This window comes from Gavialis gangeticus, unplaced genomic scaffold (assembly GCF_001723915.1).
Source record: "Gavialis gangeticus isolate Ggan-Ray unplaced genomic scaffold, GavGan_comp1, whole genome shotgun sequence".
Lineage (NCBI taxonomy): Eukaryota > Metazoa > Chordata > Crocodylia > Gavialidae > Gavialis > Gavialis gangeticus.
Genome location: NW_017729029.1, coordinates 18,274,698 through 18,288,921, shown reverse-complemented (window position 1 = coordinate 18,288,921; position 14,224 = coordinate 18,274,698).

Here is a 14,224-nt window from a genome sequence, read left to right as displayed (position 1 = left end):
TGGGGGGGGGGGGGGGAACTGAGCCCCTCTGCTCAGCCCCAGTCCAACCGTAGGCTGGGGACTGCACAGTGTGGGAGAGCCTACATGGTGAGGGCTTTCCCCCATTGCTGCCCCTGCATGGCTGTCTAGCCCTGCTAGCCAGCTGCACTGGACAGCCAGGCAGGGGAAGGGAGGGGAAAGCCCCCACTATACAGGCCCTAACCAGCTATGCAGAGGAAGGTGGGGTCAGGGCTGGGGCTGGATGTGGGAGCTCCATTGCCCCATCTCAGTTGCCCTCTCTTTTCTGCCATTGAGAGGCAGCAGCTCACAAGACAGCTATAGAGATTGGCCTAGCTTACCAGCCAAGCTGGGAAGCCTCCCTGTTCTGTCCCCAGCCCTCCTGCTATGCAGTACAAAGGGGCTGTGGTATGATAGAGATGAAGACTCCATTCCTGCCCCACCCCATTGCTTCAAGAGGTTTGGTTCAGCATCTCCCCTACCCCCATACGTCCACTGGTACTATGGTGACCCATTATGGAAGTCTAGAATTTGGGGAGCATGTGCCTGACACCCAGTCAGGGGTGGCCCACACTTGACTGTATTCAGGGGTGGCCCATGACAGTTTTCAGCACTCAGGGAGGCATGCAGGAGAGCCCCCTACCTTCTGGCCTCAACTAGTGCAAGCATCTTCCTCCCTCCCCCCACTAAAGTTGGAAGGTGTTCTCCATTCACTCCTGATCCAATCTGCACAGCTTAGAGAAACCCACATAGATTGGATCGATTCTACCTCCAGCTTTTTAATATATAATTAGCCTTGGAGGGTGAAGCTGAACAAAGAGGCTCTGGGTGCACCTACATGTGCACTGGACTGTGCAGTTGTTACTGTGAGGTCATTTAATCTTAGGCAAGTTGTTACTGCACAGTCCCATCACTCATGCAGTGCCTTCTGCTCCTACTGTGCAGTAGCAAAAAGCAATGAGCTAAGGCAACATAGCATCTCATGTAGATATGCCCTCTCAAAAGTACTACTGTTTTCTCTCTACATATAGTTACTATGAATGAATCCCTATAGAAGATAGGCTACTGTGGGCAAAGTGGTTAGTTTGCAAACACAAAATCATTGAACGGTTTGTGTCATGGCACGGGGTCCTGCGAAGTGGCCATGATCTCCCCAAGGCCCCCTTACCGTGCCAAGTTGACCCAAAGGGCACCCTCGGTTCTCGCCCGCCATGTCTTTGATGGTAAATATATAATAGGGAGGCTGCCTTTACATAGTCTTGGACACCATTTTGCAGTACTCTCTGACCCCATAGGCTCCTGGACCCCTTGTGGGTCTTGTTCTGCAATGGGTGTTTCGGGGACGCTAGACTTGTGGGCTATGTGTGGCTCCAACCACCCTTTTACCACGCCCCAAGCCTCACAGATGGAACTAACATTGTTTAGTCTGGCCTTTGTTACAATTTGGCCCCCTGGTCCTTCTCAGGCCCTCTGCAGCCCCTGCCTCACACTGCGCCTCCCTGGCGCTCAGGCCCTCTGCAGCCCCTGCCTCACACTGTGCCCTCTCTGGGGCCAAGGTCTGTGCACCCCAAATGCTGTGCCGGGGTCTCCCATTCTGCCGTGAGTCCCCTATGAGGCCTCTTCCTTCCCCTAATAGCCTCACCCAAACCACCAGTCTTAAACAGCAAACAAACCATAAGCCCCTGGGCTATAACATAAATTCAAGCCACCCGGCTATAACATCAATCAAGCCACAGCAGGGGTGCTCCATCCCTTGCCAGTATCAAAGGCTGTACCTGCAGTCAGGCCTCTCCCCTTTGGTTGCTATGGGAGAGTTCCTTCCCCCTTAGCTGCAGAAAGGAAACTGCCATCCTGGCCTCAGCCCTGGGGCTTATATGTGAGCCAGGCCCTACCCCTTCTGGTCAGCTGACCACTGGCAGGTGTGGGCCACTAGCCCACTCTGGTTGCCCTGGTAACCAGCAGCTGGGGCGTCTCACTCATTGCTAGGGCTTTTTCCCTACCAGTTTCCATTCTTCAAAGGAGCAGGGCACCTAAGTACTCTGCGACAGTTATCTATGCATCTGTGGGTACTGCTTCTAATCCACCTGCAAAAAAAGGTGCAAAAACTGTGGAGGGTTTAGAACTCCAAGTTTAAGGGGGAAAAAAATAAACAAGTCAGGAAATAGAAGTATTAAGGTTATAAGCATTACAACATCTTTTATATATTTTCTGGCATACTGTTAAGCTACACCAGAAAATATTCCTGCTCTCTGCAAAATGCTGTTAAAGCTAATTTAAAGAGAATGGATGCTTCCCCCCCACCAAATTTCACCAGTTCAGCCTTACAAATTAAACTCACTTTTAATTTTGTTCATGAGTTTTTATCTGAAAAGGAGGAGGAAAACACCTCAGCAATTTCTTTACAATATTAGTATTTATATATTGTTCCCATTTATATAAAGCTCCCAGTTGGGATTAGAAACATCAAGAGTAGGGTCTCACTTTTTCTATCTCTGTTTTATATGCTAACTTGGAGGTCAAAGCACCACTTTAAGCTCATGAGTAGTCACCTTGAAAGTGCTAGGCTTTCTTATATCCTTAAGTGTATATAAGTAGCACTTGTGCAAATGTGCAAGTGCTTTGCTGAATGGAGATCACTGTTGTATGGAAGATGTGTTGAGTCCTTTCTATTGTGATAGCAGGTGTGAAGATTACAGTTTTATCATGAGTTTTCCAATATTTGGGAGTTTTTTCTTAAAAGTTCCTTTCCTAAATTGATTTAATAACATGACAATTTCCACTTCCATGGTTGTAGAGAAAAGTACACCGTAGAAGTTCAAACTACAAATATATGGGGCCTTTTCAAAACAATAATAATAATAAACCTATGTTTTAAATGTATTGTTCTAAGTTATTACTTTAAAGAAAATGTCATTATTTGTGGGCTTGACACATGATTATTCAAAGGTGGGTTTTGAAAATACCTTATTTACTTAAAATGGAGGGTTCTGAATTCTGAGCAGGAGAGAGATTCATAGCACAGTTTAATAGCTTTATGTTGTAATGAATGCATATAGTCTTCAAGTTAAAACAATGACTCAAGAGTCTATGTTTAATACATAGAATACCAGTGAAAGGAAAAAAATGGTCTAGGGTCCTCAAACTGATGCCCCCTGACTAATTTTATATGGTGTTTTCCTTTTTCTAAAGCTGGCTGATGCATTCTAATGAATGCACTTTTGCTTCATGTAAAATGTAAGATTAATATTTTTGTAGAGAAAGGGAATCTAATTGTATAGGAATATGGCTAAACTTTTCAATGGTGCTGAAAGAATTTAGAAGTTTATTTGTTTTTTTAATAATCTAAATCTGGCAAAATCAATTGGAACTTCAAAGTGTTTAGATCCAGCTTCATAAAGGCATTCAGACTTCAAAAAATGCTGATAGGTGTCCACTGAGATTTTTGAAAACAATGAAGTACTGATTTCCATTGAATTGATTGAGGCCACTGGGCACATACCTACATTTAGAGGCACCTAAATATCTTAAATAGCTGGCCCTTAGTCATTTTTGATAATATTCCCTATATGTGTAAAATCACATAGATTATCTATTTTGTTCTCCTTACAGTTTCTCTATGCCTTGTCATAGGAGTTTAGCTAATTAGTATCAATTTTTCAAAATGTACACACACAGCTCCTTTCTTCAAATTGTTCTTTAAGTAAATAAACCCCTAGGATTTCAGTGGGACTGCTTGCTGAATAAAATCTCCCTTTTAAGTAAGTCTTTTGCATGACTGGAATAACAAAAAGGGCCCGAAGGACCACACAAGCAACCCCAAGAACCCCGAACAGACTGAGCCAGCCCCTCTGGTGCAGGAAACAGCAGAGACAAGCCGGTATGCGGTGCTGCTACCATGGTTCAACACCTAGCTGTCAATCAAGGCGAGCAGCACTGGGCTGATGATTTTAGCCTCCGACACCACTGTGGGAGATTTAAAACACTCAGAGTACTAGGAAGAATGAAGGACCAGTCTGCCTCTGCACTAGTTGTGGCAGAGGCAGTGGCAGAAGAGGGACACCAAGGCAGTAAGGTGTCAGAGTCCCAGGGCTCAATCTGTACAAGACTAAACAGGCTTCATGCTCCTGAAGCTAGGGAATGAAGCCTCAATTAGTGAGCAAAGCTAGTGGCTTTGGAGAGCTGGGAGAGCTGCCTGCAAACTAAGAAGGGCATTAGCTAGAACAGAGGCAACCCTCCAGAAATTAGGTTCCTCTTCATTACTTTCTTTTTGGGTTTATTTTTATTTTCTTTGAGGGAAGGCTGCCTAGGACCAGGACACACTGGAGTCCTAAGGTCAGGGCTTAATCCCAAGATTAACCCCTTGTCCACAAGGAGGCAAGAGACCAATCTGGATAAGGCTAGGAAGTGCCTTAAGAATTTCCTCAGATCAAAACCTGAATCAGACCAGAATCCTGCATCAGTCCATCAACTCAACATGGCTGGCTGGCATGTGGTTGGGGGTGTAGGGGAGGTGAAGCCCCCTTCATCAAATGCTCTCAGATCTGTGAGTAACCCCAAGTGGGACCCCTGTATTACACAACAGTGAACCCCTCCTATTCAATTGCTTATCATTATATTCATGGCAGGTGAGTTGAGGGGAGGCCTAGCTTGGTGGGGACTCAAGAAAATTCCACTATCAGATAATTGGGAGTGTTACAATTGGAGATCCCATACAATATTTTTACAAGTTGTCTATGATAGAACTGTAAAATTTATAATCCTAGGGTTATACCACCCTCCAAAAGAAAAAACAAAAACAAAACCTGAGCATGAAATACCTATTAACAAACAAATACGGAGTTGTTTCTTGTAATGTATTCCTTTAAGTGAATCTGTTAAGAGAACTATCAAGCAGAACTGCTCATCTGACATATCACTGATGGAGTTCTAGTGAGATGGACAGCATATGAAACACTAACTTCTCATGGAACTCAGGCAAATGTTGCCATTAAATCTAGTCAAAATATAATATTTTCTAAAAATTTTTTTCATTTTGTAACTTTCTATTAAACAAACAAACAAAATTGAAACCAGTTACCTCTAGCTAGCCCTCCTACTCTCCAAAGTGCCCTACCAGCATGCTTCTACCACCTAGCCCTCTCCAGTGTTCTCCTACCAGCTAGCCCTCCTACTCTTCAGTGTGCATTATGATCTAGTAGGGATTAAGGAGACCTGGTGGGATACCTTACATGACTGGAGCACAGCTATAGAGGGCTATAGAAGGCTACAACCTGCATAGAAGGGACTGGGTGGGAAAGAAAGGTGGAGTAATTGCTCTCTATGTGAAAGAGCAGTACACCTCCTTGGAGGCTGACATCAGCTCGAAAAATGGACAGCTTGAAACCCTCTGGGTCAAGTTGCCAAGGGGATGTGGGGGGGCCATGGCAAGAGAGACCTAACTGTAGGTGTATACTACAGACCACTAAACCAGGGGGAGGAACTCAATCTAGAGTTCACCTGAAAATTGACATGCTGGTGACATGGTCATCATGTATAATTTTAATTATCCAGATATGTCTCAGAAGGAACACTCGGCCAAGTTGGATTGGTCATGATCCTTCCTGACCTGTGGCAAGGAGCTCTTCCTGACTCAAGAGATGCATGGGCCAACCAGGGGTGATGCGCTGGTAGACTTGGTCCTTGCAAAAGGAGACAACCTTGTGACTAACTTAAATATAGAGGGAAGTCTGGGCAATAGCAACCATGAAACAATCATGTTCACTGCCTGATGTAAGGCAGACAAATTGGACAGGAGGATTGAAGTCTTCAAAACACACTTCACTTCAAAAGTTGAACTTAAAAAATTAGACTTCAAAAATGCAATTTTCAACAAGCTTAGGTCCTAGTAGGGCAAGTGTTGCGGGACCAGAGACCTAAGGTGAAAGATGTTCACGAAGGGTGATTGTTCCTTAAGGACACAATCCTTGAAGCAGAAAGGAAGTCCATTCACTTGCAGAGAAAAGGTAACAGAAGGGCTGGGAAGCCCTCTTGGCTAAACAGGGAAATCACAGTCCTCTTAAGAAAGAAGAATGAGGCTTATAGAAAATGGAAGCTCAGGGCAAGCCCCAAGGAGGACTATTCCATGATGGCACACATTTGCAGGGAACAAATAAGACAAGGTAAACCAGCGGCCAAACTTAGATTAGCAATGGGAATCAAGGACAACAAGAAGTCCTTCTTTAGGTACAAGGGAACAGGAAGAAAACAAATGGGAGGGTGGGGCCACTACTCAATAACTCAGGAGATCTGGTTACTAGTACCCAGGAGAAAGCTGAGCTCCTGAATGACTACTTTGCCTCAGTCTTTCACTGGATCCAGGGGAAAACCAAGCCAGGTAGAGTAGAGGACGAGTACAATAGGAATAATCACCTTCTTACTATTGACATAGAATTGGTATATGACCAGTTAATAGAATTGGACCTATGCAAGTCAGCAGAACCAGATGATCTTCATCTGAGAGTGCTGAAGCAGCTGGGCAAAGTCATTGCAGAACCCAGGCGAAACTCCTCCACAAATTGTGGCACTCTGGAGAAGTCCCTGAGGACTGAAAGAGAACCAATATAGTGTCCATCCACAAGAAGGGCAGGAAGGAGGACCAGGGTAACTATAGGCCAATCAGCCTAAATTCCATCCAAGGGAAAATCCTAGAAAAATTCAGCAGGGAGTCTATCTGAGATAAGCTTGAGAAGGTAAGAAAGGCAGCCATCATTGCTTTGTCATGGGCAGGTCTTAGCTTAGCAACCTCATCTCCTTCTATGACCAGGTAACTCGCCACCTGGACACAAGACAGCAGGTTGACATTGTATACTCTGACTTCCAAAAGGCTTTTGAGCTAGTATTCCAAAATATCCTCATGAGAAAATTGGAGAACTGTGGGCTTAAATCCAAGACAGTCAGGTGGGCAAGAAACTGGCTACAAGATAGGACCCAGAGAGTGATAGTGAATAGATCTGTGTCATCGTGGCAAGAAGTGGGCAGCAGTGTGCTTCAGGTATCTGTGTTTGGTTCAGTACTTTACAACATCTTTATTAATGATTTGGATGAAAGAGCTCACTGGCTAAGTTCCTGGATGACACCAGGTTATGGGGGAGCATGGTTACGCTTGAAGATAGGCAACAGATACAGGTGGACCTAGACAGGCTATCAAGTTGGGCGGATCAGAACCTGATGAAATTCAACATTAAAAATGTAAAGTGCTACACCTGGGTACGAGCAACCCCCAACACACCTACAGGCTTGGCAGCACCAAACTGATTAGCACCATAAATGAAAAATACCTGGGGGCAATAATAGACCACAGTATGAATATGAACCGGAAGTGCGATGCTGTAGCCAGTAGGGCAAATACTACTCTGGCATGCATCAATCAATGTATCTCCAGCAAAACTACAAAGACGATTCTTCCACTCTGCTCAGCACTGGTGAGGCTGCAGCTGGAGTACTACATCCAGTTCTGGGCATCATGCTTTAACAAGAATGTGGACAAGCTTGAGACAGTCCAAAGAAGAGCCACCCACATGATCAGTCTTAAAAGGCAAGCCATACGAGGAAAGGCTGAGGGATCTGGAACTCTTCAGCCTGAGGAAAAGAAGGCGGAGAGGGGACCTGATAGCAGCTTAATAGGGGAGTACATCAAAGGCTTGGTGAGTAACTTTTCACCAGGGCACCTGAGGGAAAACTGGAAGTAATGGCCACAAACTTGCGGAAGATCAATTCAGGTTCAGCATTAGGAAAAACTTCTTCACAGTCAGGGTGTCCAGACTGTGGAATAAGCTTCCTCCAGAGGTGGTGTAATCATCTACCCTGGAAATCTTCAAGAGGAGACTAGACAGTGGGTTTGCTGGGGTCACCTGACCCCCAGTTATCTTTCCTGTTTGGTGCAGGGAGCTGAACCTGATGATCTTTCAAGGTCCCTTCCAGCCTTACAATCTCTGAATCTCTGAACCTGAAAAATCATGTTCCAGTTTCCTTTTCTCTTCCCCCTTCCCTTTTTTTTTTTAGTAGCCCTACAAGAAAAAAGAGAGACTAGTAAATAATTTGAAGCTGAGCAAAAACAAAGTATTTTTACCTTTTCACTGCAAAACATGCACACACAATATTGCTTTTAAAAATTATTTGGAAAAATTGTTGAACACAATTTTTACTTAAACCTAAATAAAAAGTTCACAAAAAAATAGCAATGGCACAAATTTGTGCCGCTGCTTTTTTTCCCATGGCAACCACGTGCCCCTGCTTACAGGTCCATCCTGCTCTCCCTTCCTCACCCCAGCAGATATTACAAAACTGAAATTCTCTAAAATAGTGTTTCTATTCAGATGGTACTTTTTAGAGTCTTTCAGCTGCCTTTTGTCAGATGGCTTGCATTTGTGCCCAGATTCTCACCGTAAATCTGAATTACTGGAGCTGTGGACTGCTTGTTAAGAACTTGTTGATGGAGGTCTTCTGAATGTTAAGCATCAGTCCCATTTGCTTGTATCCCTCAGTAAAGACGTCAACTATTACCTGAAGATCTATAATATTCGCTGGAGAATGCTGAGCCTTTCCTGGACCTCAGATGTTCTCTCTCACAGAAGGCTGACATCAATGAAGAACAACATTTCCTCAAATGTTCAAGTGCAGCCTCCAGAGATCTGAGGAAATAGGTGTTTAAAGATCAAAATACCAGATTAAAAGCCAAGGTCATGGTTTATCAAGCAGTCATGATCCCTACCTTACCTTTCGTATGGAGCTGAGACCTAAACAATGTAGGAGACACCTCAGGTCATTAGAGAAGCGCCATCAACACTGCCTCCAGAAGATCCTTTGAATCTAATGGGACAGAACATTAGCATCCTCTCACAAACACGCCACAAGTATCAAGGCAGTAATCATCCATAATCAATTCTGCTGGGCTGGCCATGTCATCCAGATGTCCGACTCCAGACTTCTGAAGCAAGATTTATTCTCCCAACTCAGACAATGCTCAAGAGGAGGGCAGAGAAAGTGCTTCAAGGGCATCCTCAAGGCCAACTTGAAAAAATGCAACATCAATATCAACTCCCAGGACAGCCCCAGATAAAGGAAGAGTTTGCTGCGAGGATCTCAGTACTTTGAAACCTCAGAAGAGCAATAAGAGATTGAAAAGCAGGAGTTGCAGACACAGCATGCCACACATCAAATCAAAAATCTAGACCCACTCTGCACCCTGTTGCCCAAGTTGCAACAGAGTTTTTTCAATCCTAGATCAGCCTTGTCAGCCATCTTTGGACCCACAACTAAGGCAGTCATGAAAGACAATCATCCCTGACTGTGAGGGATTGCTGATGATAATCATGATGATGTGTGATGATGTGTGCCCAGCCTGTGAAATGTTTTATTTTTTAAATGCATCCACACCCTCACAAAGGTGTTTAAATCTAGTTATATGCCTAATAGGGGGAATGAAATGTGGTCCGTTTATCTATCCATGCCTTATTTGGCATTTTTCTTCAGTACAGCAGACTTTTTTCTACTTTTCACCTCATCCCCCACCACCTCTCTTTCTCAGACTTATTTTTTTGTGCCTAGGACCCCATTTCTTGTATGTGTAAGGCTAGACTTCAAGCTTTAAATAACTAGGTAGTGTTATGAGCTGATATTGGGTCATGCCAAAATGATGAAGCTGAAGAAAACTGGTTTATGATTTTATGATCTTTTTACAATCAGGAGAGCACTAAAAGTGAGCTGTTTCTTCTGTAATATTGAAATAAGGTATTTGCAAAAATGAGCCACTTCTCACAAGATGTAAGATTTAGTCTAACAAGTCAGTGTCCTTATCCGTTGACGTCTCCCACTGTGTTTTTATTACAGCCTTATTACCCACAATTCCTTCACCCCTTGTGATAAGTGAAAGTTTATGTTTTGGCTCTGTTTCCTTGAACACTTACATTTTTATTGTTGAATTTTTTTCTCGTTACTTTCTAAAATTGTTTTCCAAATATATATTAAAGAATAATTGTTATTATCAGGAAGAAAAGGTGAAGCAGCACATTTTACACTACTTAAATTGGTTATAAATAAAAACTGTATCATTAAGAAAATGTCATATACTTTTTCATATAAAGCATGCTTGAACAACTAGATTATTTTTGGATTTCTTCCATTTACAGTTCTATGTATAAAATCATGCATCAAGGGTGAAGGTTGTTAGAGTCTCAGTATGCTAGCTGAATTTTCGGTTACTTATACTGTAATTTATTTGTGGGTTTTGCTCTTAGTGAGGTTTTGATTAATATATTATCTCTTCACAGAAAGATACAATGATAATCATTAATATTATGTTCTCAGTAGACTGCTTTGATTTGTGATTATATGTACAACCTCATTACCTTTTATTGTAATATTGATTTAACTATGTTTTAAATTTTCATTTGTAAATAAAGATGCATAATTGGTAGTGGGAAAAGATAGGAAAACCAGTTCAGAAAACTCAGAATTCATTTCATCTTCATCTACTGTTGATTAGACCGATTTGGGAGCTGGAAAGAAATTAATTTTTCCTTTTCAGTTTCTCCCACTAGTTCACTTCTGTATCTAGTCACAACCCAGATGAGAAATATCAATGTACCATTGTAAGGTGCTCTGGCAACCCAACCAGAGGCATGAAGTACTAGAAAAGTTTCTTGAAAATTTTTCATTTTTTTAAAAGAAGTTTAACAAGTCTGAATAACATTTGGACACAGGAGATCAAAGGCATATCTAAATTCCAAACCTTCTTAAGTTGTGCCCATCGCTCCCCTCTCCTCCCCCCAAATTTAGTACTGTTTAGTGATTGACATATTGTCTTCTCTGTTGAGATATAAGGAAATAAAATACGATATTCCTAACATATGACTGCCAATGTGAGTACACCTTACAGCCTCACATCCAGAGCAGGAGCAGGTCTGCCAAAAGCAAATTAAAGTAATTTCTGAGGCCAAGAGTACAAGTTACAACACCCTGCTTTCCTCAGGCACTGAATCCACCCAGGGGGCCTCCTTCTGGCTCCCAACCACATAAAGGATATTCTCTTCTTCATGGCAGAAGGCCAACCTTGGGTGTATGCTCAGGAACTGTTCAAGAGGTTCATAGGAATTCATTTGCTCAGTGTGAAAGGAGCTAATCTTCTTTCATAGGGGCTGAAATAGAGCAGTTATGCATCCAGATCTAGCTTAACTGCTGCACAACATCCTGCTCAAGAGATACATGAGCTCCCAAAGGACATGTGAAAATGATACAATTCCTGTTTGCCGAAGCACACCCCTGTCCCTCCTCCAACCCAGAGCTACTCTGTGCTGACATCACCACTCACAGCCCCATAATCTGGCCCCCTACCACCTGCTAGCCTGGTACAAAAGGACCCACTGCTACTGGTCCTGAGGGAACTATGGGAGTGGACCATGGGTGCCAAGTTGAGTCCTTTCAATCACCACCTCTTCTACTAAAGGTTCTTTATGTTATATTAATCTTTTCTTTTTTTTTTCCTTTGGCAATCCCTCACTGTCAAGGATGATTGTCTTCCATGATTGTCTTATTTGTGTGTCTGAAGATGGCTGATGAGGCCTATCCAGGATTGATAGACTTTACTGCAGGTTGGATATGTGTTTCCATGTGGGATGCAGGGTGCTGGATTCTTGATTTGGTTCATGACATACTGTTTCTACCACTCCTGCTTTTCTATCTCCTGTTGTTGTCATGAGTTTTCAAAGTACTGAGATCCCTGCAGTAGACTCTTTCTCCATTTGAGGAGGTCCTAGGTAAAAGTCTCCCATGAGTTGACATGGATGCTTCATTTTTTTTAGTTGGGCTTGAGGACATCCCTGAAGAGCTTTCTCTACCCTCCTCTTGAGCGTACACCCTGGCTGGGCTGCAAAAATAAAACTTGTTTCAGGTGTCTGGAGTCAGATATCCAGATGACATAGGCAGGCCAATGAAGTTGATGTTGAATGATCATCACCTCAATTCTCATGCTGTTTGCATGCAAGAGGATGCTAATGGTGCATCTGTCTTCCCAGTGGATTCAAAGGATCTTCTGCAGGCAGCACTGACAGTACTTCTCCAACAACTTTAAATGTCTCCTGTACATTGTTCATATCTCAGCTCTGTACAGCAAGGTGGAGATTATGACTGCTTGATAAACCATGAGCTTGGTTTTGGATCTGATATCACAAGCTTTGAACATTCATTTCTTCAGGTGTTCAAAGGCTGCACTTGCACATCTGAGGTGATGTCAGCCTTCTGTAAGAGGTTTCCAAGGTACAGAAAATACTCAATATTCTCCAGAGTCTTACTGTGCATCTGAATGACTGAAGCTGGGCACTGTTCATTAGAAGCTTGTTGGTAGAGGACCTTAATCTTCTGAAAGTGTCAGTCCCATTTTTTGTATGTCTCAGTAGTGACATCAATGATTGCCTGAAGGTCTTCTTCCAAGTAAGTACACACTACAACATCATCAACATACTGTATCTCAGTGATTGATGTTGGGGTGGTCTTGGTTTTGGCTCAGAGTCAGCGGATTTTAAGCAGCTTACCATCCATGTGGTAGTTCAGCTCCACTCTGGCTGGAAGCTTGTTGGTGGTCAGAAGTAGGATTGTGGCAAGGAATATTGAGAAGAGTGTTGGAGTGATAATGCAGCCTTGCTTAACTTCTAGTTTAACCTCAAAGGGATATGTGATAGATCCATTACTGAGAACACCCACTCTCTTACCATCGTGGAGCAGGCAGAGAATGGTAACAAATTTCAGTGGGTATCTGTAGTTCAGAAGGATCCTCAACCACCTTCTCAGCTGACAAAGTTGAAACCTTTCATGAGGTCAAAGAAGGCCATATAGCGAGGCTTATGTTGTTCCTTGCATTTCTCCTGCAGCTGATGAGTTGTAAAGATTATGTCAGTTATGCATCTTGATGCCCTAAACCCAAACTGAATTTCCAGGAGGAGCTTTTCAGCAAGTGAAAGAAGATGGTTCAGGAGGATTCACGCAATGATCTTTTCTGTGGTGGACTGCAAGGCAATTCCTCTGTAGTTTCTACAGTCAGATTTGTCTCCTTTGTTGAATATTGTCCCAATCATGTGTCCCTAATGTCATCTGGGATTGTCTTATCATTCCAGATCCTTAAAATAAGGACATGAAGCTGTGAAGTGAGCTACTATCCTCCCTGTTTGAAAATGTCATCAGGGATTCCATCCACTCCAGATGCCTTGTTGTTTTTCATTTGCTTAATGGCTTTCTTCACCTCATCATGGGTTGGAGGGATTCTGAGATCATCTCTAACTGGGTGTTGTGGATGGAGTTGAAAACATTCTCATCAACAGCAGTATCAATTGAGGAGAACTTCAAAATGCTCTCTCAAATGGGCATTGATGGCTCCCCTTTTCTTGATCAGGTCTCCTGAATCCTTAGGTCTCAATGGGGTTGGTCCCTCAGTGCTTGGACCATAGATGGCTTTGGTGGCACTGAAGAAACCATGTATATTATGGGTGTCAGCAAGATGTTGAATCTCCTTAGCCTTGTCTTCCCACTATTTGTTCTTCATACTGTGAAGAAGATCCTTGGCTTGTTGGAGATTCAATTTATTTTGCTTGGAGTTGGTGTTGTTTTGCCCAGCACAAAAGGTCTTGTGTTTGCAATCAATCAACTCTTGGATCTCCTGGTCATTCTCATCCAACTAGTCTTGATGTTTTCAGGTAGAGAATCCAAATGTCTTTTCACAGGCACTGACAATGATGGCCTTGAAGGCAACCCACAGGCTGCTGACATTCTCCCATTGTTGTTGATTGGAATCCATCAGTTTTCCTTTGAGGCACTGGTAGAAGAGGTCTCATTTGCTTGGGTCTTTGACTCCTTCAATGTTGATCATCTGTCAAAATTGCTTCTGCTGCAACTGTCATTTGAGAGCCAGTTTCAGTAACATAACTGAGTGGATGAGTCATTCATCAGTCAAGCAATCATCATTCAAGTGGCAAGTCCTAGCATAACTTGGGTGACAAAGACATCTTTGTGGTCCCAGGGACATATGATGACATAGTCGATCACGTACCAATTCTTAAATCGTGGGTGTTGCCATAGTTTCATAGTTTCATAGTTTCTAGGGTCGGAAGGGACCTGAGCAGATCATCTAGTCCGACCCCCTGCCATGGCAGGAAAGAGTACTGGGGTCAAACAACCCCAGTAAGGTGGTCATCCAACCTCC